Here is a 24,895-nt window from a genome sequence, read left to right on the forward strand (position 1 = left end):
ATTCACGTGAAATAGGACCTATTTGTTTTAGCTAAGGGTCTGACCCCAAAGCAGGAAGCATTTCCTGTTTGGTCTCTGACAATTTGGGGATCACAGTGCCCTGCCATTGCCATTGCATGTGCAGCAGCTAACTCCCAAGTGAATGAGTGGAAAAATCTCTTTCCTTAATGGCTGTTGTCCACTTGAAGGGCTGTCTTCCAAATCTGTCTAGAAATGGTGTGGTTGGGTACCTGCCAAATTTTGATTTTAATATCTTTTAATGTTGCTTTCATTTCCATTTTTGTTTATGCCTTTGCTGTTGGGGAATAGGGAAGGTAGTTAGCAATATATCCTCAAAAGAAACCTGTTCCCAGGTGCTGGCAAATTGGGCTATAAATATGCATTTGTGGCTGAGGGCTGGCATGAACTCTATGAGGAAGGGATGATTTATTTTGGGTATTGCATCCTCTAATGTGGGCTTATATGGGCAAGAGCTATTCTTCTGGCTGTCTGCATTGCTAACTTGTTTTAAAAGTATTGAGGATTATATTGGAGCAGTTTCCACTCAACTTTCTGCATTCAGCCCAATCCCTATGTTTACCATAACTTTGTTCTGTTACTCAAAAAATCAGTTCAGTTTTACTGTGCCCAGTGACAGGGACCCAACCTGGAGGTGTGTATCAATTTATCCCAGCCAGAAATAAGCATGACTTCTAGGCCAGGGTATTTGTCTCTTCTGAAACTCCACAGCATGTCTGCTGCTTCCTGGCTGTCCAAGTTTGACCTATTTGTGGAATAGGATTTAAGGCCTGCATTGTGACATACCAGTAGTGCAGTCTGTAACATGCTATAGACTGTATTTATTAAGATTGTAACATTACTCCTCTTTAATGGCAGCTGAGAGACCTTAAGCAGTGAAACCTCATTCAGACATGAGAAGGAGAAGAGAGGCACATCTTTAAGAGATGAGCCTTGATTCTACCCTGGGCTGCCCTTCAGCTGATGGAAAAGAAATGCCTTATTTTCTGGGTCTACCTCACCGGAAACACAGTAGTGTTAAAGCAGCATGCACGTGATTCATGCCCTTCTTATGAATTGTACTCCATTCTACAAAGTACAAAAGTCTGTATTTTCTTCAGTAAGTTCTTAGTTTCCAAGCAAAACCTTGAACTGGGTGATACACATTGAACTTTGGGGCTACTGTAGATTTATACTTAACTCCCTCATGTTAGGTTTATGTACATATCTGTTCTTGGGTGTGAGGTAAGAAATAGAACTCTTTTCTTCCTCAGAGGCTGAAAGGCATGGAGAACATCTGCTGTGAGCTGTGTTCCTTTATCTTAAAGCACATATGATTTGCAGCAAGGTAGTTATTATGTTCCTGTAATGTATTTTCCAACTATTCCGTAATCCACAAGACATATCTTTCACAGTACAGAAGATACACAGCTTTAAAACTAATGGCCTTGCAAAGTTTTATAGTATTAGCCACCAAGTACTGTACTCATTAATGGCTTGATTGCTACCAACAGTCCTCTATACAGCCTTTATAAAAAAGACTGCCAGTTCTATGACTCATGCAGTTCCTAACTTTACCTGCTGTCTGCTGTTCATCACTAAAAGATGCAGTAAACACTTTCTAACCTGGCTGCCTAAGAGATTAGGTACTTACTCTACAGGTGCCCAAACGCTACTCATGAGGACAGCCAGTATTCTTGCTGTCACTTCAGATGCCCAAAGGCAGAATGAAGGAATGACCTCCAGAACAGCCAGCATCAGACAGGTGGAGATCACTACAACTCAATACAGATAAAGGTACCTTTTTCTAAATTATTTTCTCATGTTCTGATGAGCTTCTACTTGCCATCTGCCACTTACACAGTCGTCATATCATTATCTGTTCTTTCAGAGAGAATTTAATTAGGTCTTCTTTCAGTAGGTTTTAATCTAGAGTTATGGGGTTGCTGGTAAATTATTTACAGCCGTATCACTTGATGGAACACTTGGTCTGCTAAAGGTATCACGTAAGTGACTTATCTGTAGCAAAGAGTACAGCTGGCTTTAACTTAGGACCCCGCTTATGTTCCTTAGGGTTACCCAGTTGACATTAGACGAACGTTGGGTTATGTGAGCCCGCTTTGCTTTGCAATAGTAGAAACTGAATGTGACTGTGCTGAAAGCAAAGGAGTTGAAGGAGTTTAAAACTAGGGTAAGAGCTGAATTTAGCTCTGGTCTCTGCTAGCTCAGTTCTTTTATAAGTGCCTTTCAAGGTTGAATACCTTAAACAGTGTGGCCTTGACCCTCACTTGAAGCTCCAGCTATTGAAACAAAAGTGCTGTTGTACTGTCCTCAGATTTGGTCTAATGTAAAGTGGGTGTTTTTTGAATGGGCAAGATAGTAAAAAACAACACTCAAATAGCAAAGGATAACAAACAGAGAAAGTGGATATTTTTAGAATACGGAAAGATGTCTTTCTCTGCCTTATTTCACCTGTCCCTTAAGGTGGTGAAAATTTAACAGCTATAAGATATCCCTTCTTCTTTCATCTTGTTGGATGCTTGTTTCAGCAACATTACTTTTTTTCCAGTTCAGCTCACATTCTTTGTGAGAAAGCCCCAGCATGGGAGGATACCAGCGTGCCTCCACCCAAGTATACCTGTAAGTTTACAACAATAATTGTCTTCCATTCATTGTTTACATAGCCTCTGAAGTAAAATGCAGTTTGAAGATATATAATCAGTGTTATAGAACTGTCACCTATGGAAACCTTATTCCCGGTCTTTATTATGCTTATTTGGTGTTTACAATGAGTATAAGCTTGGGTGTGCTTTTAGCGCTTAGTGTGCCGGCTGTAGATGCAACTCAAGTTCCATTCATTAGTGGAAAATTACTAAGTACTTTTGAAGATGAGTTTGTCTTTCTTGCTTCTGTCGAATTCCTTCCAGTGTAGGATTTAAAGGAATAGTTTTGCAGGTTCTTGGTGGTGTCTTGCTTCACTTGATGGATTCATAGTGCTGAGGTAGAGAAATACAGCTCAGCTGAAGCTTTGTGATCTGATCCAAAACAGAGGGCAGTAATATGCCTTCATTTTGAAGCCCAAATCTTTACTGAATGAATGGAGAAAGGATATTTGATATGCAATGGAAGGCCATATCTGACATCAGGCCAATGACTTTACCCTGATTTTATTTCTTCCATACATGTGGTAAAGAAACAAATCCTGAGTTGACTTACCCTGTGCTTCTGATCTATAAAAGTTGATGCAGAAATTGTCCAGACTTTGTAGTTGCACAACCAAGTACAAAATTTGATGTAGTTATCTTGCACAATATTTAAAACTGGGCTTTTAGGGGAATATAATGATTGCCAGAGTCCTGTTTCCAGCTATTCTGCCACTGCTGGTCTCCAACCTATAAAAAACTTTTAATCATTTATACAAAAGGTGTCGTGCACTCAAAAGACCAATGCTTCCAGATCAAAAGTTGCAACTTCTCCATACCACTGCACAAGGACAAAGAACTGTTACCAAGATTACAAGACCATGTTACAAGGGCTTCTAACTTACTTTTCTTGCATCACATAGGGGACAAATACTACAGTAAACTGGCATAATACCTTGACAATGATAGCATAGCATCAGAGCTATTTCACCTTCCAAAGCCTGTGTCTTGCTCTTGACCCTCCTCTGTTGCCTTCTTCCTTGTTCCTCTCTTTGTATAGCAGCTTTGCTGCTCCAGCTCTTTCAGCCCCTTCATAGCATCCAGAAGCAACTCTTATTTGTATTTCTTCCTTTTGAGCCATATATGTGGCAAGAAATTTCTTGCATGATGCTCTTACCCATGCCCCCATAACATGCAACTGCTGGTACCCATGATGTAAATAATAATCGCTGTTTGTATAAAGATTTCATTTGTTCACATCTAGCTTTAAAATCTCTGCCACTGAAATGATTACAGGAATGCTTTAAAGTCCAATTACTCTTAAGGTCTTTCGCTGCATTTTTGAGAGCTTGAGTCTTTTTCCGAGGCTGATAATAAACTATTAGCATAGTTAGGAATCAAGAATAGCATGTAGGAAAGTGACTTTACCATTACCCAAGCCATGCATTCTTTCAGTGGATAAGTGCAGATGTTTGACTTTAGGACTTTAGGAAATGATGTTCAGGGAGGTCCTGGAAACCCCCCAAGAGACCAATAGACAATTTAGCAGGTCATTGTATCTCATTGGAGATCATCATTTGTCATGAGCCTTTTGTGAAGGAAAAGACTAATTTACAATCTTATTGTGTAGATATACTGGATGTGTCAGCATGTTTTGAAAGGCTCCTCAGAATGAACAATTGGGGTGAGAAGTTGTGTACTCTACAATTCCCCCCCTGCAATAAGAGGGGGGATTGCCTACACTCAACCCATGCTCTTTTATCTTTCCTCATTCTCCAGAATGACCAAAGACAAGAAGGGAGTTTTTTAATGTTTGTAAGTGAAAACTGAGCATATTACAGGCTCATTTGAAAGGAACTGAAAGCAGTCCACCTATTCATGAGAGCACTGCTACTAGCCACAGTTTTTCTAACCTCTCTTGGCAAGTAGCTAGGGCAGACGCATTTCAGAGAAAGCGCTTGTAGTCCTGATGTTACTTAGTATTTGGGAGACGGGACAATGTGGAAGTTGGGATAAGAAGGGACTTAGTACAATAAAAGTGCAGTTATAATTCTCCCATTGGAATGGCTATTACAGATGGCATGTTTGAGATAAATGGAGCCTTAGCATTGCTTATCTGGATCAGATATCTGAAGCAAACTCCCAACAGGTTATCTGCTAGTCTCAAGGTTCAAGCTCAAGTGAAACTATATAGTAGTTGGCTTTATAGCCTGGTCCCTTCCTTTCAGCTGCTGCGTAACCCAAAAGTTTTTTCCTCTCTCTTTCTCCCATTGCTGTGTTTTGTTGGTGTCATATATATAATCAGTAGTCTGAAGCTTTGTGCAGCTGCTAGATGAGTATTTGCCTTTGTAGCAGAAGGCAGGTTGCTCTGTGTCACTGAAAGAGTGTTCCCCTCCCCCAGACTTGGCTATTATTTATGCAACATGATCTAACCCAGAGTGGCTGGGAGCCGATGGTCCAGAGTTCATTTCCAGTTATTATTGTAGTACAGAGTCAGTCTTAGAGGTTAGAGGTACTCATTTCCAGCACAGAACATATACCCTTTGAAAGCATAAACAAACTCTAGGTCAGTTTTGCTTAGCTTCATACACAAGTGTTTAGCTAAACAGGAAAAGCAAGCTAGAGTTGAAGCACTGCAAGAAGATGGTTCAACAGTCATCCATACTAAACGAAGTAAGGTTCCTTCCAGTAGAAGAGATATAGAAGGAGCATTAAGCTCTAAAACAGCAGTGGAAGCTTCCCTTTTTAGTCTCTAGAGATGTATTGAGTACAGTTCTTAGCTTTGCCTCAGTATGTGTTTGAACTCCTGAGCTAGGGCATAGCTGAATAAAACACATGCAGAATTACCTTGCTGGGTTGGGGGTCAGACTTCTGTGGCCCTAGCAGATGTGGCTATTCTGACTTCAATGGCCTGAGCAATTACACCTGCTGTCACAACCCTGTTATGGTATGTGGGTGTAGCTACTCTGAAGTTCAGTCACCCTAGCTACCACTAACTGAGCTAGTCATCTTAACTGCAATGCTTTTTTTTCTTATTATCTAGGATACTACTAGAAATACTTCATAGACAAGATCACCCAAGGCCTTGGCTTTGAAGGCAGGCATGTTCGGAAGTTGTTGGCGTGGTCTCCTAGACTGGAGATTAAAGAGGCTGAACTAGGTGAATCACTACCCTCAAAGTATGAACTTCTAGCATTGGGGTACCATCTTTGGTGTTTGTACAGTCCCAACAACAGTAATCCTATTGTAACCATAGCCAGCATGGGAGCACTGTGTTAGTAAGAGTGCTTGGCTACTAGCAGTAAAGCCTTCCTCAACTGTATTTTGCTGCATGCTAATACAGCAGTTTTTTAGATCTGAGGCTGAAAAGACACTTTGTACAGCTCAGTATCTGTACTTGGAGATGAAACTACCTTATGGTAATTCACTCTCATTGCCTTGTTCCAGCTAGTAATCTGTATGCTGCCCTGGGAAACAGGGGGTCAGGCAGCTCATGGAAACAAACCAGTGTCATAGGCTGTTAAATTCAAAGGCAAAGTTTAATAGGGCAGCACAGCCTGAGTGGGGAAGGGTTGCCTCTGAGCTGGACAAACAGGTCACACAGGTTTCCATGCACTCTGTCCTATGTGAGCAGAGCACCAACGCTGCAGGAGCTGGATGCTCTCAGGTAGGAACAGCATGAATACTTATGTAAGATCAAAGTTTAGCAGAGTTGAGGCTCCATCAAGTACTAGAGTATTTAAGCTTTGTTTAGTAAGAGTCTGTCAGAATAGTCACTAATTTAAGTTCTTTGCAGTTAGTTAAGTTCCTCTTACAAAGCACCACTGATGTAATTAAATTCACAGTTTCTAACCCAAGATTAACTGCTTCACTTTGGTCCTTGCTATAGTCTTTCCTTTAAGGAGACACCAGCTTGGATATCGTGATCCGACCATTTGTGCCCTATTAGGGAACAGAGGTCACATCCTGCTTTGTCTCTGTAGAGGCAACTCCTGCTCTTCCTGTTGCCTCACTCTTTCTGTTCATGTCCCTGCAGAATAGCAGGGGGAGTAGGAAGGAAGGAGGACTAGTCCAGTACAAAACCTCATTCAACACACAGTCAAAGAAACCCAGCAACTGAACAGCAATCTTTTAGCAGAGTAAAACAGTAGAGCTTATGCACATAGCTCACCTCACTAACTTCAAAACAAAATCAGGAAAAAGGCAATAAATAAAGCCTTTCTGCAACACCATTCTTCTGCTTCGTGGCATTTCCCCACATCTCACGTTAAACCCAAACTTCTTCAACTAGTCCTTCGTTCTCATTACAATAACACTGACTCCTTCAGTACAATGGTCCTGGGGTTTCAGAGAGGATTTTCTACCTGTAATCCACTGCAGGGAAGTCCCTCCTATGTTTTTGGGTGATTGGCTATCTAGAATGCTGTTCTCCCTTCTTCCTAACTGCATAGAAGTAAACTTCTCAAACTGTGTTAAATCTCACGAGTCTTTAGCAAACAGTAGAGTTAAGTGAATACACTAGGAGTGTGAGTACTTCTACACTAGGAAATCAGGAGTGTTTTGGAGAAGAAGTGATTCTTCAGCTGAGGATACCTCAGGCATAATTGGAATTTCTGTGTTCATTGTACTATAGCCTAACTATGAGATGTGCTTACTCACCATGTTGCATGAGGGTTGGTTTGGGGATACTTGCCTGATGGGAGGCATGTCTTAGACCTCACGGGCTAGGCTCTCTGTTCCCTTACATTGTCTTCCCACTTGTGAGTCAACTACGCTTCACAGAAGTTTGCCTGAGACTGTAATGTTCCTGATTTTGAGACAGCAGAAGGGCTAACTTGAGGACACATGGGACTGCAAAAAGAGAGGGAATTGGAAAGATAAGCTGTGTAGGTTTACATGTTTCTTTTCTGAGAAAGAAATAGAGCTGACTAGGGAAGCAAACTCAGTATGATTCCCGCTTGCTAATGACATACCCAGCCCTAGAGGAAAGATGAAAACTCACACAATCCATTGACTTGATGTTGTTTTTGAATTGTTTTAGGAGTCTTTTCTAGAGCTGAGCTGTGGATGAGCCACTTTCTACTTGGCAGCTGCATCTCAGTTATGCTTGCACAGATTTTTCATTCCTATATTTTGTGTCTCAGTGCATTGTACATAGTGCTCCAGAAGCTTTCTCCAAAATTGATGAGCAAACTGAAAATCTCTGATCCCCACTGCATCACAGAACATACCAAAGTTTTTTTTCTTTCTTCCTCTTAAAATCTGAAATAAGGAAGCTTGCTTTATAGGTTCAAAACATTTTGAACAGAGCGGGTTTTAGTGTATTTTGTTCTTTCTGACAATCCCAAAATGCAATCTCATAGCATCATGTTAAAATAAAGCTGTTTTGCTGTTTTAAAAGACACTTTCAGAGAATGTGGCAAGTTGCCACATTCCAGTTAAGCAATTTCCTATATTTGACATATTTTATTTAAAAAAAAAAAAAGCGTGGTTTTCTCAGCCATCTCTCTCCTCCATTTTCACTGCAAGAAGCAAAAAAACCACACCAAAACCCACCCCACAACACAGAAGCCCTCACCCCTGTATTGATACTCATACATTTGAGGTGAGTATTCTTTGGGAAGCCATGGAAGGCCAATGCCTATCAGTGGCATGGTTGTGTGTTTTGATTCATTGTGTAGTGTAAAGATCTTCTGATTGTAAACATCTGATCTCTTAGAAACAAATGTTAATATGGAGTGGTGGGGAATATTTGATATCAAGTATGGTGTAAATAAAAAATACTTCTTTAACACTTTTTTTTCTTTCTGAATGGGTTACATATTTAGAATCCAGTTATAGTGCAGAGCCCAAAGTTTTTATAGCTGCATACCTCTTAGTTCCTCTGGAGAAATGCGTTACTGGTGTATTACATGCTAGTATAAAAAAGTGCGTAATGGATGAAAGAGGCATACAGCAGTAGAGAATCTACTCCCAGGAGCTGAAGTCTGTCCAGCTGTGTGACGCTAAACTGTTCTTAGGCTTATAATTGTTGGCAGTACAAACATCTTTATGTAAAGAAATAAAAGCTTTTATGTGAACCATTTTTTGTCTTTTTCCCTCTTTTATATGGCTCCTCACCTGTTCTCCCCCAAGGATATTCTGATGCATTCAAGGAATCCACTGCTTTTTGCTGAGTGCTGGTAGCAGTAGTTTGGAGCAAACTCCTCTTGTTTCATCACGAGAAGAGAACATGGAGCCTTGGCAGTGGTGGCTATAACACACATGGCAAACTTGAATTTTTAAGAACTGTGGCTTTTTTAGATATAGTCTTTTCCTTCATGGGGGTAGATTTGCCTTTTTTTACTGCAGCAGACCTCAAAAACAACTCAGTAATGGAATTTTTGGGAATCCTGCCCTTACAGATTTCAGCTTATGATAGGGGAATGAACGGGTAGTTGTTCAACCACATAAAGCAGCACTGCTGTATCTGATGCTGTGGTACAGTTCACAGTAGTGAGGCTCACTTAAAACGCTATGCTCTTTCTCACTGAAGCAAGGGGGTAGCAGTAACTGCCTTGCTGAGTTCAGTAGGTGGATGTGTGTCCTGCAAAATCAGGTTTTGGCAGGTGTATTTAAAAACTGAGTAACTGATTTAAGAACGTCTGCTGAGTAATCGAAAAGGAAGAAGGGCAGGCAAGTCCTCAAGGTAGTGAGTAATGCTGTAGCTTCCTATTTTTGGGTGAAAAATCTTAAAGCTTAAGGAATGAATTTGTATCCAGCACTCAGAGCTGTCAATTCACAGGCAGAAAAATATAACATAGAATCCCTTTGTCTTTCCCCTGCTTCTTAGGAGGGGAGTATTTCCATTACAAAATAGCATACAGGCTTGTTACAATGGCTTTTTATTTTCTCATAAGCAGGCATGTTTTTTTTCTTGTTTCTGGTCGCTGTCCCTCAGCGGAGTCCCTCCTCTGATGCAGTCGTCTGAGCAAGAGATTGAGCAAAAAAATCCTGAACCCCAGAGGCTGCTGAACTTATTCTCCAGTGGATAATCAGAGGAGACACTTTAAGATAAAAGGGATATAACTAAGCACATGTCATGCAAAAGGCGTGATGAAGAAGTGTTTTGAAGAATGTTTCCCAAGGAGACTGTATACATGAAAAATGCAAGATGTAAAAAAAAATTGCAAAGCTCAGCAGATGAGTGGATTGAAGGAGAACAAGTGTGTAAATCACTTTGTAGAAATGTTGCTATAGGCTGATGCTCTAGGATTGTTTTCTGAATCTTTGAGTGATCAGGAGTTCTGAGTGGAAGTGATGGCAAATGTGAGAACTTTCCTGCTCCAAAGGCCTTTTTCCAATCCTCAATTGGAGTGACAAGTCAGGCTCAGATTTTTCACAAATTCTGCATAAAATAATTTTTGGACATACATGCAAAATGCTTAAATTCTGATCCTGAACTGACACATTTAATATGATGATGTTTACATCATATGTAACACATGATACATTTAATGCAGAAGTGAAGTCTTTTTAAATTCAGGTTTTTATTAGAAAAATATGTTGTGAGAACTTTGATTTGTTTCCATAGAATGCTTTGAAAATGAGAAACCTGCCTAAATTACTTTCATGGAAAAGTCTTGGTTTTAACAAACTGTTTGTTACAATACACTTTTCTTAAACAAACAAAAACAAAAAAACCAAACAACCAAAAAACCCCACCTCCTTTTCTGACTAGGCACGGAGACAAATGTGCTGTGTGGAGTTTCTGTGGAAATTCACAAAAGTAATGGATATTGTATCTGGCTTAAAGATGCTAAGCTTGGAGCTTGTTGTCTTTGTACGTGTGTGTGATAATTTTTCAAGTGTTGATTAAAATCTTTCCAGGCTGTTGTGTGATGCCAAATAGCTGTTGCAGTACTGTCTATTGTATGGCCAATTGTTGCTTATCAGTCTCCTGTGTATTTTTCCTCATATTCTATTACTAGGTCAGCAACTATATTTTCCTCCACTTTCTAAGTGGGCACAACATGGTTTAGATGAAAGTATCAGAGTCACAAAGAAAAAAATGTTCTTTTGTGGGGTGGGAATCTGTATTCAGGTGTCTCCGCTCTAAATACTATATTTGTACTTAAAATAATGGTTGAAACCCCATGTGGATGCTATAGGCAAATGTTAACCAGTAAGACAGAGCCCCAAAGAGGTTTTTGGAAAAACAAAATGTGAGCAGTGAGCCATGGCAACTTTCTCACGCAGTGTCTGTGAAAAGAGAAATGTGACCCCAGTCCTTGCCAAAATAGCTCCTTTCTTTCTAGTGGAAAGCTAATAATTTGGAGCATTTCACAGAATAAGGTTTCTTAGCTAAGATTTCCCAGGGTGCAGAGACATAATGTCTTCAGCTCCAAGACCTGCAACCTGCTCCTACATAGACTTAAACTTTTTCTATATAAACCTCTTCCCCAAAGTCCAGCCCAGCAGCAGTTTGGGGAAGTCTGTGTGTCAGAGGGAGGAGGGGAAGGTGGAACTCTTGAAGTGCTCAAATAATTGAGTCAAACGAGCAGAGGATTTGATCTTGTGTTTTGTTTCCTTCCCTTGGTCTGCTAGTAAGTCCAAGTGCTGCAGAGAACAAGCTGCTAATCTGTCTCATTTCCCAGCCAGTACCTGAGGGAGTGGAAGAGACAGGAGGTTTGTGAATGTATTTTATTTTATTGAGGCTTCAGAAATAGAAATGTGTTAAGATGAAAGGGAGATGGTTGGGAAGGCAAGGGGAAGAGAAATGTGAAAAAAACCTTTGGGATTAGGGACAGCATTCTGGGCACAGTAAACTGCTTCATTAAAGGAGCTCAGTTCCTTCAGAGACCTCTCAGTTCCTTCAGACAATACTGGGAGCTTTCAGGCTAGACATGCAAGGTATCGCCCCTTGGTCCCTCACTGTCTCTGATGAGAGCTGTGGGTGCTCAGTACCTTGCAGGATGAGGCTTGCAATGAAGAGGAAAGGGAAGTGCAAGAATACGACGGGGGACCTAGAATTAGTCATTCCCTTCCTGACCTTGCTGAAGGAAATGTCTGGCTTTATATTTTTTGCTGTAAACTCTACTTCTTTATTTGTGCTGCATGCTACACATGCACAGGTTGTTGGTTTCTTTATATGCTGTACAATCAAATATACTTGAGAGTTCTTTTACAGATGTGTGAGAATGATCAGTGCAATCATAAAAATGATGGAAGATATTATCTTTAAAGGCACTTTAAGTTTTGAATTTTACAGAGAGATCCATGGGTTGTAACACAACCCATATCCCCAAAACATGACCTGGTGTTTCCTCTTCAGATTATGAACCTTTTGTAATCTTTCTCCCTGTCACTTGCTGCTTTCTGGCTGCAGTCATTGTAAAACCGGCAGGGGATTTGGGGTAGTTGTTTTCTTTATGGGAGGAGAGATACAATGGATTTGCCAAGACACTGGACAATTACAGTTATAGGGAGAAGCATAGTATTAGTGTTATCTTTGGGCTGCATTCACCTCTGTGTAACTTTACGGGCTACAGCAGATAAGTTGGACAAGTAATTGTTTATCTGCAATACTTTGAGAAGCCTGTGTTGTATTAGGATCTGAGCACTTCATAAACTTCTCCCTTTTCCTCAGCTTGGTGAAGTAGGGTAGCACTGTGTATGCCCTAACAAACCAGGAACTGAGCCTTGAAGGTTATGAGATGCGGAACCATCAAAGTATGTAAGCTCCTAACTTGCTATTGGAGTCTGCAGGGGATCTGGCCTGCTGTGGGTTGCTTAGGAGAGTGCAAGGAATAGGAAGGAGAAGAAGGATCCGAGTCTAGGTTTCCCCCACTGTGTCTCAGCCTAGGTAGAATCCCTGGAAGGGATCTCAGGAGATCCTTTTTGTTGTCTTGCCAAAGGCATGAGTAGCTCTGCCTAGTGCATTTCTGACAGATGCTTGTTAACTTACTGTTAAAGACCTTGGTTGAGGGCCAAGACTGTTGAACTAGGCTTTGTGAAGCCTTAGCTGTTGAGGACCAGGTTCCAGACTGATGGTGATACTCTTCCAGATGGTCACCCAGTTTGAACTGGTTGAGATTTGGCTGCATATGAACAGATAAGGGATCTGGGGACCCTGTGGAAGGAATCAAATGAGTGAGAACAGGAGGTGTGCTGTGCTTGGAGAGAAGTATTCTTCGTAGCAGGGTAAATCCATAAGCCTGCTAAATGGCACATGCACTAGTTTCATGAGTGGATGGGAAACCTTAACAGGTCTGTAGGCCAGTTTGGAGTAATGATATCCTTCAGTATCCGCTTTGTGCAGGAGGAAGTATTAGTCTTCCTGTGCTCCATATGGAAATGCAGTTAAGCCTAATGAAGCATGGCTGAGCTAAAGAAGCTAGATGGGTGCTGGAGAGAAGTCTGAGCTGGGAGAAGGTTGAGCTGGAGATCTGATGTGGCAGCAGCAGGGTTGTGCTCAGCAAATGGTAAGTACAGTTCTTAGTCTTGCAGAGCACTCTCAATCATTCTGTTGCAGTTGCATGTCCTCAGGTTAAAAAGGAAGGGGGAGGGCTTTCATTTTTAGTGTGCAGTGGGTGTGAAATCTTTGGTATTTAAGCAGAGGACTGTTCCTGCAGCTGCATTAGGCTCGGATGCCTCCCTAGGATGAAATCTTCGAAGAGAATCATGTTATCAGGCACAGGGAACCACTTGATTGTGCAATTTCATCGTCCCATTCCCACTCTTAGCTGGGGAGGCCTCAACTGAGTCTTTACAGCTCTCAGTTGCTGGGATGGTAAAAAAATAAAGGAGGGGAGAGAAAAGGGGTGGTATGTGGCCTCCAAGTGACCCAGAAATGATGCTGTCTGCATCATCTGACAAAGCAGAAATAACATACTGTAGTGTTTGGGCAGTGGCTATTGTGTCAGCCTCAGGCACAACTGAAGGTTCAAAGGAAAATCCATCCATCTGGTGTTCCATCTCACCCTATCCCTCTATCTCTCTGTGCTTTTATTTACTAATTTCTCATAAGGCTTTTTTTTCCCACCTCTCCCAGAGCATACCTTGTCTGTACACTTTCCTGCTGGCTTGTGCTGGGTCCTGTTTTGCAGGGTTTATTTAGCAATGCATTGAGAAACTATTTCCTTTTCTTCTATAAGCAAAACCAAAAGTCCTTAAGTCAGCCCAGACACCTAGGTTCTGCAGAAGCAGCAGGCTGTCAGTTGTTTCTGTGTGGAAGCCGCTGCAAGTAAGGCTGGCGTCAAAACTCCATGCATAGACCCTCAGCTGATGTGAGCTAGCACAGGTCTCTCACTGTGGCATGCTGCAACCTGCAGAGTGGTACCCCCAGAATGCAGCTGTCACTCAGAGTGCTTGTTCCCATCCTTGTCATCGTTCTGATTTCCTCTGCTTTTTAGAAGCTCTATTGCAGTCAGTGCTGCCATGATCTAGTGGTTAGATCAGAGGACTGAAAGGTCTTTCGTGACCTGTTTTTAGAACTGCTCCTTGACTTTGTGTAAATTATTTTTAATCCTTCTTCCTCTTTCTTATTTTTAATAAGGTGCTATCGCATGGGGTCTTGTGAGTATGTTAATGTTCATAAGTTGCTTTTGGCATTCAAAGCGGTGGCACTGTTCTGCAAGCTTTTTCAAAGGGGACTGTGCCTGTGGTCCAGCATAGCAGTAACCTACATACCTGGTGCCTTTGATTGCACTTGTATAATCAATGGAGAGGTGGATAGGAAACAGACCCGAGGAAGTGAGTACTCTGGCTACTGTTTTAGCAGAGCCAGAACTAGAAGCCAGGCCTCACATTTCAGATGGGAGTCCTGCTCACTCTGCCATGCTTCCTTGCTGAATGAGTCAGCTGGGTTCAAGTAAGTGAATGTGAATTCCACAGACTGCAAGTCAGTGTCTGACATGTATGTGAGCTCCTTTTCTCACATACCATCTCAAATAAACAAAGGAATCTGCTACCAGATATTTCTTTGTAATGTTTTATCTGCTGGCTTGGGCTTACTCATATATAGCTGGTGAAGATACATGTCAAAATGTCATCCTTTAGTAGATTCAGTTAAGTTGTTTTTGAGGGCAAAGCCATGTGGGTGAGAAATTAAGTGACCTCATTTTTTAGGACACAAATAATTCCTTGAAAAGTTTTTGCATCTTTTCTTCTTATTTTGGGTTGTGCATTTTGCTCCTGTGCAGCTCTTGTGCTTGCCTTGAAAAGAGCTGTTTGAATTCCATGCTGGATTCAAGGTAGCTTTGAAGTTTGTGAGATTGTAAGACTCTGCATCTGAATCCTGCATCATCTGAGTGTTCCTAATGAAAGCACAGATGGGAAGGATACTTTTCTGTGTGGTCAAACAAAATGTTCTATGAACAGATTTGGATGATTTTTCACTGCAAAATGAGCACATGTCATGTTATAAGGGTATAGACCCACTCTCTCCATTTTACCAGGCGGATTTGGTTTTAAACTAGTCAAAACCAAGCATTGGTTTAGTTCTCCCTATACTGGAAAGGGAACAGTCCACATTGTTATAAGGTATCTTTATACCTATACGCGCAACAAGCTAGTCCTCCGAACACAGAGGGGAAATGAGAATTTCTGAGACTTCAGTTGCTGCTATGATCAGATGATGATAACAATTCAGATAGCCAGGATGCATTCAAATGAGTCAGCTGCTTAAAGCTTAAGTTCACAGAAGGAACAGCTCAGTGTTGGGTTGTGTGGCGCACAGGAGTTGCAAAGACGGTTGATTTGTTGTTAGTTGAAGGGTATTGCAGACCGTTACTTCGAATCAGAACTCTTTAGGATGGTTGACTGAACAGCAGGCCTCGCAGGCACGCATGAGGTGGCTTGCCCTGTGTCTGCAGATCCCTGGCAGAGCTGAGACTAGAAGCTATGTCTTGTGATCCTCCATCCATCTGCTCCTGGCTCGGTGCACAGTCTGCAGGACAGACCAGGAAAACCTCAGCACTATTTCTGTGTAATGATTCTTGTCTCCTCTGGTCGGGCACTTCATCCTGGTGTATTTCTTTGGGTTTCCTCTGGCCCCAGATAAGTGTTCAGGCTCAACAGCACTCTGATCACAAACTGTGATTGCCTCAATTACTGCATACCAGGGAAGGTTCTGCTCTGGACACGCTTAGCATTGCTGCATTTCAGTCCTAACTGGAGAAACCAAGCAGTGTTTCTACTACTTTGTTGTTTGCTACTTTCTGCCAATTTGGTATTCCCTCCCTGTTACTGTGGTATCCAGGTGACTTATTAGCTCTGTTGTGATCATCTTTCCAAAACCCATGAAAGAAGGTCTGTTCTTATGGCCGTTTCGAAGATGGGAATCTGAGGCAGAGTGGATAGTGACAACCCTATCTCAGAAGTGCCAAACAGTTACCCTCATTGCTGGGCTGTACTTAGGAGTGAGCCGCTGTGCGTGCCTTGCACCGACAAGGTCAGGAAGGTGGTGTTTTGTTGTGCCAGCTGTCTGCACAGGGGCCTTCTGAGCTCTTGTTCAGATCACAGGTTCTTCCCTAGCTCTCAGCTTTTGTACCTCAAAGCAAGCAGCCTTGCATACAGAATAGCTTGCTCTATAAAAATGAAATACTAGTTCTTTCCTTTGCATGGATCAACTCGGTTGCACCTTTTTTCTTTTTTAACTCAGATGACTTTGAAAAAAGTGTCCTGAAGTACACTCACATTGCTGCTGGTCTCTGAATGGTTGTTGAGATCTTTATCAGTTCCTCACATGGTTGCCGAGCATGACTTCAGAGACAAATTTGGCAACTCAGATTCTGACCTTTTTATGTTCTCTTCAGTGCTCAGGTTGCTCAAGATTTTTTTTGGTCTGACTTAGGGTTTGTCTCTATAATGGCACTGGGGAAAATAGATAAGAGTCAGCTAAAGGTGTGAAGTGAATCTACTTTCACTGGATGCCTTAAAATGACTCATCTTACTTTCTCCAGTGTCCCATGCAGATCAGAAGTTTTGTCTTCTGTTTCAGGAGGTAGAAATGCAGAACCTCCCTCACTGTATGAGATACTGATCCAGCTAGTGCAGTGTCCTGCTGCAGCAGTAGCTATTGTCTGGTGCTTCAGAGAGTGCACCCTTGCCCTCTGGGTCCTGTTCTTGGCAGGAGGTTAATAGAGGAGTTCCTTCCTGATTAATTCCTGTCTGAAGGAAGATAGATGATTTGCATTTGTCTTAGCCACATGTAAGAGCTGGGTCATACATTGATCTAATCCTTTCAAAACTTCAGCCACCAGCTTGTTAAATTGCAAGGCAGTAAGTGGTTGTAGGCTTGGAAGTATTGGTGTAAGCTCATATTTATTGTCTTTTCAAGTGCTGCCAGACTCCGTGAGATTTTATCTCCTGGGACAGGAGAAATACATCTGCTTTTGAACATGTGCTTGATTTGTTCATTAAATAATTGTTTGTTTTGGGTATTGCAAAAACCCCTCTTCTAAACATTGCATATGTTTCAAGTCACCAAGGGAAGTTGTAGGCATCAGTGAGCAGAACGTTCTAAGTTTTGTGAAAATGTGAAAACATGGCATTTGGTTGTGAAATGTATGACTGAATCAAACTTGGTTTCAAACCATTCATATTCTGAAGGAATCTTGGCTGGCACTTTGGTAAAGCAGAGTCCCTATCAGAGTCCCTCTGGCTGTCCCCAGGCTGTTTAATGTATAATTTCCATTCTGTGCCTCAGTTTTCCTTTTTTGTGAATTGAAAATAATTATTCTTGTTGCATTTATAGGGTATTCCAAGATATGTGGATTAAAAGCATGAGAATAAGCTCGGGAAGACTTAAGAAAAATGCAAACTCTTCTATCCTCTGCTCCTTTCTCCCTGTTTATTTGGATCAATTGCATTGAATTCAGACTGACTGGTGTTTTGCCAAGTGCAAAAGCTGCAATAGGTTTAATGTGCTTGCTGTTAATGACTTCTGGAATAAGATGCCACTTTTCTAAAAATGAATAAAACATAATTGACAAGAAGCTGAGAGACAGTTGACCCCCAAATGCCTGAAACTTAATTTCTCTGGTTAGGGACCATAACTATTAACATTCTCTGACAAATTAAGTTAGAATGTGATTTCTGATCAATTAACCAGAGGTCAGAAATATTTGGGCTCCAGTTTGAATACTGAATTCTTTCAACTTATCCTTGCAATATCTCCTTGCTTGCCAAGGACTCCTGAATTTTGCACCCTGATGTCAGTGAACTAGTTTTACAGATGCCATTGCTTTCTTGTGCCGTGTCTGCAGAAGTGCAACTGAAGAACTTGTGGGTATTTGTTTTTTGTTCACAGTCATTTAAACTCCCAACTGTTGGCTTGAGGTCATGGATACGGGCAAACTTGTATCTCAAGAGATCTGCTGTTTATTTTGTATAAATAAATAAAAAAGTACAAGCTTGGTAGTTTTTTCCTAAACATCTTGGGCCTGATTCTCACATATGCTGTAAAGAGATATTAATTTGAAAAGTACTCTAAGGAAGAGATAAACGTGCATCCAGGACCATACCTTGCAGCATGTGCAGTTCTTGGAGCAAATGAGAACTGGGTGTCCTGGCCATCAGCTACACCAGACAGAGAGAAGGAGGGCTCTAATGGAGCACACCCTGTAAACAGAGATTTACTCCAGCTGCTCCATATCCTGTCTCTGTACTTGTTCTTTCCCATCTCTGGGGGTTTAAGGCAGTTGGAGTATCGCAGCTTCTGTTGTGGGGTTTGCCATTTGTGATGAGTAGGATGTGCCATTTGGCAAGCAGGCAGTGAATAGCTTATTATTGGCTTTATCTCTCTGTCTAGTTTGTGGTTGGAGACCTGCATGTTGTGGGTTTTTACGTGCGTCACTGAACCCAGAAGTTTTATTATATTCTCAGAAAAGGGTTTTGCAACAGCTCAGCTATTAAAGCCAAACCATGTAGTTTAGTTAAAAGTCTGGGCAGGAAATAACAAAATGAAATTCATCCTAGGGGAGAAGCGTGGTGCATGTAGGGTGGGAAGAGAATGCAAATATGCTATTTATAGGACTAGGGGAAAACAAATTTGGACTTGAAGAGTAAATGCGAAGGAGTTATCATGGGAAAACCAGACTTGGCGATCTAAGATACTCAGATCTGTGCTGTCAGACTACTTTTCCATTTTTAAGAATTATATTTTTGTTATATCCCAATGAAGAAGAAAAGTTTGATATTGAAATCTGTGCTGCAGAGTACCGTCCAGCAGTATCCTTTTAGGAGTTTATGCTATGGATGAGACTTGTCAAGTGAAAATATTTGAACCTGTATTTTTTTAAGCAGTACCAAAATAGTTGAAGACAGCTCCTGCTCCAGGGAGTTTATGTGATACAAGCAGGCAGAGCCACGTGCAGGATGGAAGAGGAGACAAATTATTTAATTTGCTCATGGTCAAACAGCAGGTCAGTGGCAGAGCTAGGAGTGGAGTTCAGTTCCCTGGAGCTGAGGTCCATTCTCTTACTCATTAAATGTGGTGCTTCTGTTGTTACATTGAAATTGGTGAGGATAAGTTTTGTGGGGAATGCAAGAATAGTGACTGTACCTCCTTCCTCAAAGCAGCATGCTGTCCTCGTGATACTGCAGATCGTAATAGGATAATGTGGGGCCATACATTTTTTGTGTAATTTCTTTTACTTAATTTGTGATTTTTAGTTTATAAATAGATGCTAAGTCCTTCTTGCCTTCCACCGTCATTTTTGGAACAGATTCCCACACCTCCTCTTGCCACTGTCAGTGCTTGCAGTTCCCTGCTTTATACTGGGTCATGTGCTACTTTTAAGGCATTTGCATATAATTAGTGTTACATATAACTAAGCGTGGAGCTCTAGCTTTAGAGAGTATGCTGATATCTCATCCTTCTTCCAGGAAAATAAATCTTGCCTGATGGGAAGTCCTATACTAAAATAACAGATTACAATCAGACTAAGCTGCTACTTTTACACATAGGCTTGTCACGGCTGGCTGTACCAGTTTCAAAATCACTTTGCAAACAATCTTGCTTCTTTCCCTAGGTGCTCAGCAACCTTGAGGTATGCCCAGGAATGGGGAAGGGGTGAGGTGACCTGGGGGAAAAAGCAGTAACATACCACAGTACCCTGGGAATTCTACATACCGCGGCTTACAAATGCGCAGCTGACTTGTTTGCCTTTGGTTGGATTTTGTGGTTGCAGTTTGTATATCAAAGTGCATATCGTCATTGAACCTCGCTTGGAATGGCCTCCAGAAAAAGAGAAGGCTTGGGTGATTTGTGTCTTCCTTCCCCTTTCCATGGCATATCTATTGCACAGCCAGGAAGCTGCACTATTTTTGATTTATGTAGGCTGACTTTTGGCATATTGGGGGCTATTGAGTAGTCCTCAAACTTCCTGCAACCTCCTCTTTCTGCCTCTTATTAGGGGACCTTCCCCCTCTATTCGTACTAGGTCTTCGTTGCTCCTATTGCCTCCATTCCCACTCTGTGCTCTTGGTTAACCTCACTTCTAGCCCATGGGTTGCCAAGATCCCCTCTTCTTCAAGAAGGGCAAAATGTGCTCCCCTCACTTCTCCTGCCAGGTCTTTGACTATCCTGTTCCTGTCTTTACCGCAGCAAAGTCAGCTCTTTCTCATTCTAATCTTTTCCTCCCTAATGTCTTTTGAGGGAAGAAGCCAGGATGCAAACAAGATCTGTTTGGAGGCCGTAAGAACAGAACCAAGTATCTTGAGTTGAATGAAACCCTAATAATGAGAATGTAGCTCTTCCGTGTTAAAAAAGGAGGTTTAGGACAGATATGCAAAAGTCAAAAGCCATGATAGCATTCAATCTAAACTGTGGAACAATTGCTTTAACCGCAGGAGACAGTATTTCCAGCTCCTCCCCCTGATATGGGAGTTACCCCCTGAGCTGTGCACAGATTTATTTGTAATGGCTAGGTAGAGCTGCAGAGTCTCACTGCATCTAATGTGGGCCAGCTGGCTGTACTGTGTCAGGATGTATATGATACAAAGCCAAGCCATGAGGTGGGGAAAAAGTACAATGAGAAGCAAAAAAAAATTAAACCAAGCATTTAGCAGGAAAATACTTGGAACAGCATCTCCAAGCTCATTTCTGACCTGACTGTGAACAGGAGAACTTGCTGGATAGGCTGTTAGGGAAAGTAGGTATGACAGTGAGAAAGCAGAAGGTCATGACTAAGCCAGCCAATGACATCATAGGTGCCCCTTGTCTGCCCTGAGTTAACTCTGAAGGAACAGAGCACGCATACTCCTGAGACATCTTAATTTAGGGGTGTGTACAACTGAAGGTGCAACTGTGTAGGAGAGTACATCTGACAGCAAGTTTAAGAGTACAGGTACAGGCCAAACAAGCTGCAGCAGTGTTTAAAAGTCACATAGTCACACTAGCATATGGCACTATGCCGAGGGAGCGAGCTGACTTGTCTCTAATTGGCGCAGAGTACAGGCACGGGAAGGTGGCTGTCGGTGGTGCCCAGGCCTCTGCTGAGCCCATTGTCAGCCCCTTCAGAGCCCAGCTGGCTTCGGCAGAACCATGGCTGCCTGCAGGGGCCTGCCCTGCCCTGCTCTGCAGCACTGGGTCTGACTAGAGAAAGCAGACAAAGGGTGGAAAAAAGGAAGTGCTATCACCCCCTTTTTATAAAAAGAGGTACTGAGACTGAGAACAAGAACCATTGGGTGGGATTTCCAAGGTAATTTCTTTTAGGTCTTATGCTCCAAAGCCATGTTAGGAAGTTACGGTTAAAAGGTTCCTCTGGTTTCAGCTGGGTGGTCAGAGTGTAAATGCAAAGGGATGGTTGAGTCTTCTAGGACATGGCTGTCCTTTTATTGCACAACTACCTCTCCTAAGAGTGGCACTGCTTTGCATTTCTGTATTCATTGCATGAAGACTTTGAATCACTTTTGTTAGTATTAACCCACTTTTTGATAAATCTCAAACTTCATGACGCTGCTGTCTGAATTCAGAAGTGTGTGGGCAGAGACAAAGTTGTTGTTATACCTGATAGTTGTGAGGAGCCAGATTGTTCATAAAACAAAACCCTCAGTTAAGTTTACAGGAAAGCACGAGCTAGAAATACCTTATCAGCAGCTGCTGTCTTTCTTCGTTACAGAGAACTGGTGGTTCTGCTGCTAGAATGCAACCAACCTCCAAGAAACATCCAGTGTAGCGTTTAGATTGGAGGCTGCTGCTGCCACTTGGCTTCCACTGGCTTCAGCTGCAGCTACAGTGCAAGTGATCTATATGCTTCTTCCATTCACGTGGAAGTAGCTTGGTTTTGAAGTTGCAGCCACAAACATCCAGCTCGATGTGCTGGTCTCCAGCACTGAGGTGGGGTCACTTCAGTCAAATGTTGCTGCAATCTGTTGGCATCCCAAGGATGGCCTTCAGGACTTTTCCTACTCTTGACTACCAGTCTTTAGCCATATGCAAAAACTGAGGCCCACAATGGCTTGAGTCCCAAGAAATTGTGACTGTAGCTAGAACTGTGGTCTCATCAGCCATTTTAAAAGAATAGTATTAGCAAGGTAATAACTTAGCAGAGTGCTTGTTTATGGTTAACTGTGTTTCTGTGCATGCTCTGTTATTATCCCCTGAAGAGCCTTGCTTATTTAGCACGATTGTGTGTAGAGCACATGGATCAACCTCATGATTATACATTTGCGGGACTGGGTCACAGTAAACAAGATGAGAGGGAGAAAGAATTTCCCCCTTTCAATAAAACAAGTGATTCCCATATATTGCCAAGGAAGAATTTGCATTTGTTCTAGGACAGTTACTATGAAGTAGTAGCTCTCCCAAACTGATGAGCAGGCCAAAAGCATTATGCTCCATATGGAGGTCGTTCAGTTGAGATCAAATGCAATATCTATTTTCCCTGTAATATCTGACATATCCTTTATCTGGGGAAGGAGGAGATGATCTAATTCTCTTTCCCATATATAACTGAGATTGTGCATACAAGTCACATATAGCATCATTCAGATACATAGACGAAAAATATTTTGAGCAGAAACTTAAGAGGAGAGATATGGATTCTTTGACCACTATAATTTGTTTTTTCCTTTTAATTTGTAGTCTGATCTTGTCCCAAATGCTAAAATTTGTTGACTAAGACCATGTTTTAGTTCATAAATCATGGATCAACTAACTTGCTTTGAGACATTGTTTTGTTAGGAAGGTTTTGAAGCTTAAGTCTGCCCCATGGGAATGTGTGACACAGTGAGAAATCTTTTGAGAATATTTTCTTTTTGATAAGCAAACATAAGGCACAAATAATATTCCTTCTTGCCGTTTTATTTTTCTGTCTCTGAAGTGAAGGCTTCTGTGTGCATGCATTTGGCATTAGATGGTCAGGTGATAAAAGCTTTGGAATAAAACTTTAGAATAGAAGACGTACAATGATCACCTAGTCCAACTGCCTGAATTTTTGTTCTTTTAAGATCATTGGTTTTACTGTTGATTTTGTAATAGAAATACCCATCAGATAACGGGCCTCAGAGTCTTTGGGTACTTTGGCTATTCCTGCCTCACTGATCTTCTAGCCCAAATGAGTCCAGATGTAAGAGAATATAATAAACATACGGGAGCAATAGATGAGAGGGCAGATAGTCCTGTAGGTTATACTAGCAATACCCACAGCATCCAGAATGAAGTTGCACATACATATGCAGTGCCTTTAAACTGAATGTAATTAGTTCTTTCAAATGGTTTGGGCGCCATTTCATATTTTGACGTGACAGCCAGCCTCTGCACAGAACTTTTGTTGGTATGAGTTTAGAGAAGAGTCCTGCAGGGATGGGCCCTGCAAGGTCCTGCCTTCTGCTGAAATGTTGAACAATAAAGATGGTCGGTGTGAGGGAAGTGCTTCCCTGTATGAATTTCCCTGAGTGCTTGTAAGAGTATGCCATTTTTATATCATGAAAGAGCCCCACTCACAAACCAGCATCCCCTTTGGCTGGGTACTGTACAAACATTGCCCAGGAAGATGACAACATATCCCAAGGAACTTAACTGTTTACTTTCTGGATCCCAACAGGTGAAACTGATTGACTACATCCACAGACAACGGCAGTGTAAGCTGAGTGTGCCCCTGAATGACAGGACAGCAGAGCTCAACAGCTACCCAAGATTCAATGACTGGTTAGACATTGTCAATGTGAGGAAAGAAGTTGTACAGGTAAGGGGAAGACAACCCTCAGCACAGAACCTTCCCGCCCTTTCAAGACATCCCCAGCTGCCTGCTGGGTTAAGTTAGTTTCCTGAACTTAATTTCAGGCAAGGTGGGAGTATGTGGGTACACAGGGGGACCTTTGGTGGAAAGTGTGCTTCCTCTCTCCCAGAAGCAGTGATCACCCAATGGGAGTGCTGAAATACTCCCTTCCCTTTGACCTCCTCCCTTCTCATAATAGCATTTGAAGCAACGCCTCACACCTATTGCTCAGTATGAGACAAAGGTCCTGCATTACCAGGACCTCCTCTCCTTCTGCCTACTAGGGCTGAGAATGACGCCATAACTTAATCACTTACTAACTTTTAGATAATAATAATACTGTACGATGCTATATTCTGTGTCCAGTACTAGCCAAAAAAGGACCAAGAGTTACAATTTTGTGCACTGACATATCCAACAAATGGACAAAAATGTTGAGTTGTGACAGCCTAGAGTTTTCTTATTTCTAAAAGCATACATGCCACAATTATAAATTAGCAAAGATCCAAAAATAGCCAATAGCACTGTGTCCCTCTAAACTTAGACTAGCAGAAGGGGTCAGAGTTTACAAGTTTGTGCCAGACTGATGGTTTTGAAACTGTGTAGCCTTACACAGCACTCAGACTACAAAATCAAGTGGACTGCAACCCAGTAATGGGCAGGTGGATTCTGATCTGGATTTTGACTGAGTGGGAGTCTTTGCTCAGAAACAAGAGAGGTTTTTTTATTTTATACACACATACCCCCCATGAGTAAAGTCTCTGGTTCAAACTGATACTAAAGAGCGTTGCATCAGTGTATAAGAATGGAATGAGTAACTCCCCTGTGGTGGTCTGTGTGGTGGCCAGCATCAGCTGTTCATGCTCACAGACCATGGCTCCTTCTGATCTTTACAGTTTAATTCTTAACATGCAAATCACTGGAAGCCTTTTTACTGCACAGAATAATCTGATGTTTCTGCTGGAATCAGAGATGACCAGATAAGCCAAGGCCCCCAGCTCCTGTCTCTGACACTTTTTCTTTTCTTTTCTTTTTTTTTTTTTTTTTTTT

At 41.8% G+C, this 24,895-nt stretch overlaps 1 protein-coding gene across 2 annotated transcripts in view; it reads left to right on the forward strand.

The window, feature by feature from the left end:
- The first annotated feature begins 23,677 nt into the window (after window positions 1–23,677).
- The window catches only part of KSR1 (kinase suppressor of ras 1), a 38,158-nt gene continuing 36,940 nt past the window's right edge, over window positions 23,678–24,895 (forward strand). For both annotated transcript variants that reach the window (XM_009278263.1, XM_019471804.1), the window contains exon 1: window positions 23,678–23,812. The gene's annotated coding sequence lies outside the window, so the exon portion shown is untranslated. The remainder of the gene's footprint in view (window positions 23,813–24,895) is intronic.

This window comes from Aptenodytes forsteri, unplaced genomic scaffold, assembly GCF_000699145.1.
Source record: "Aptenodytes forsteri isolate BGI_AS27 unplaced genomic scaffold, ASM69914v1 Scaffold66, whole genome shotgun sequence".
NCBI classification, from domain to species: Eukaryota; Metazoa; Chordata; class Aves; order Sphenisciformes; family Spheniscidae; genus Aptenodytes; species Aptenodytes forsteri.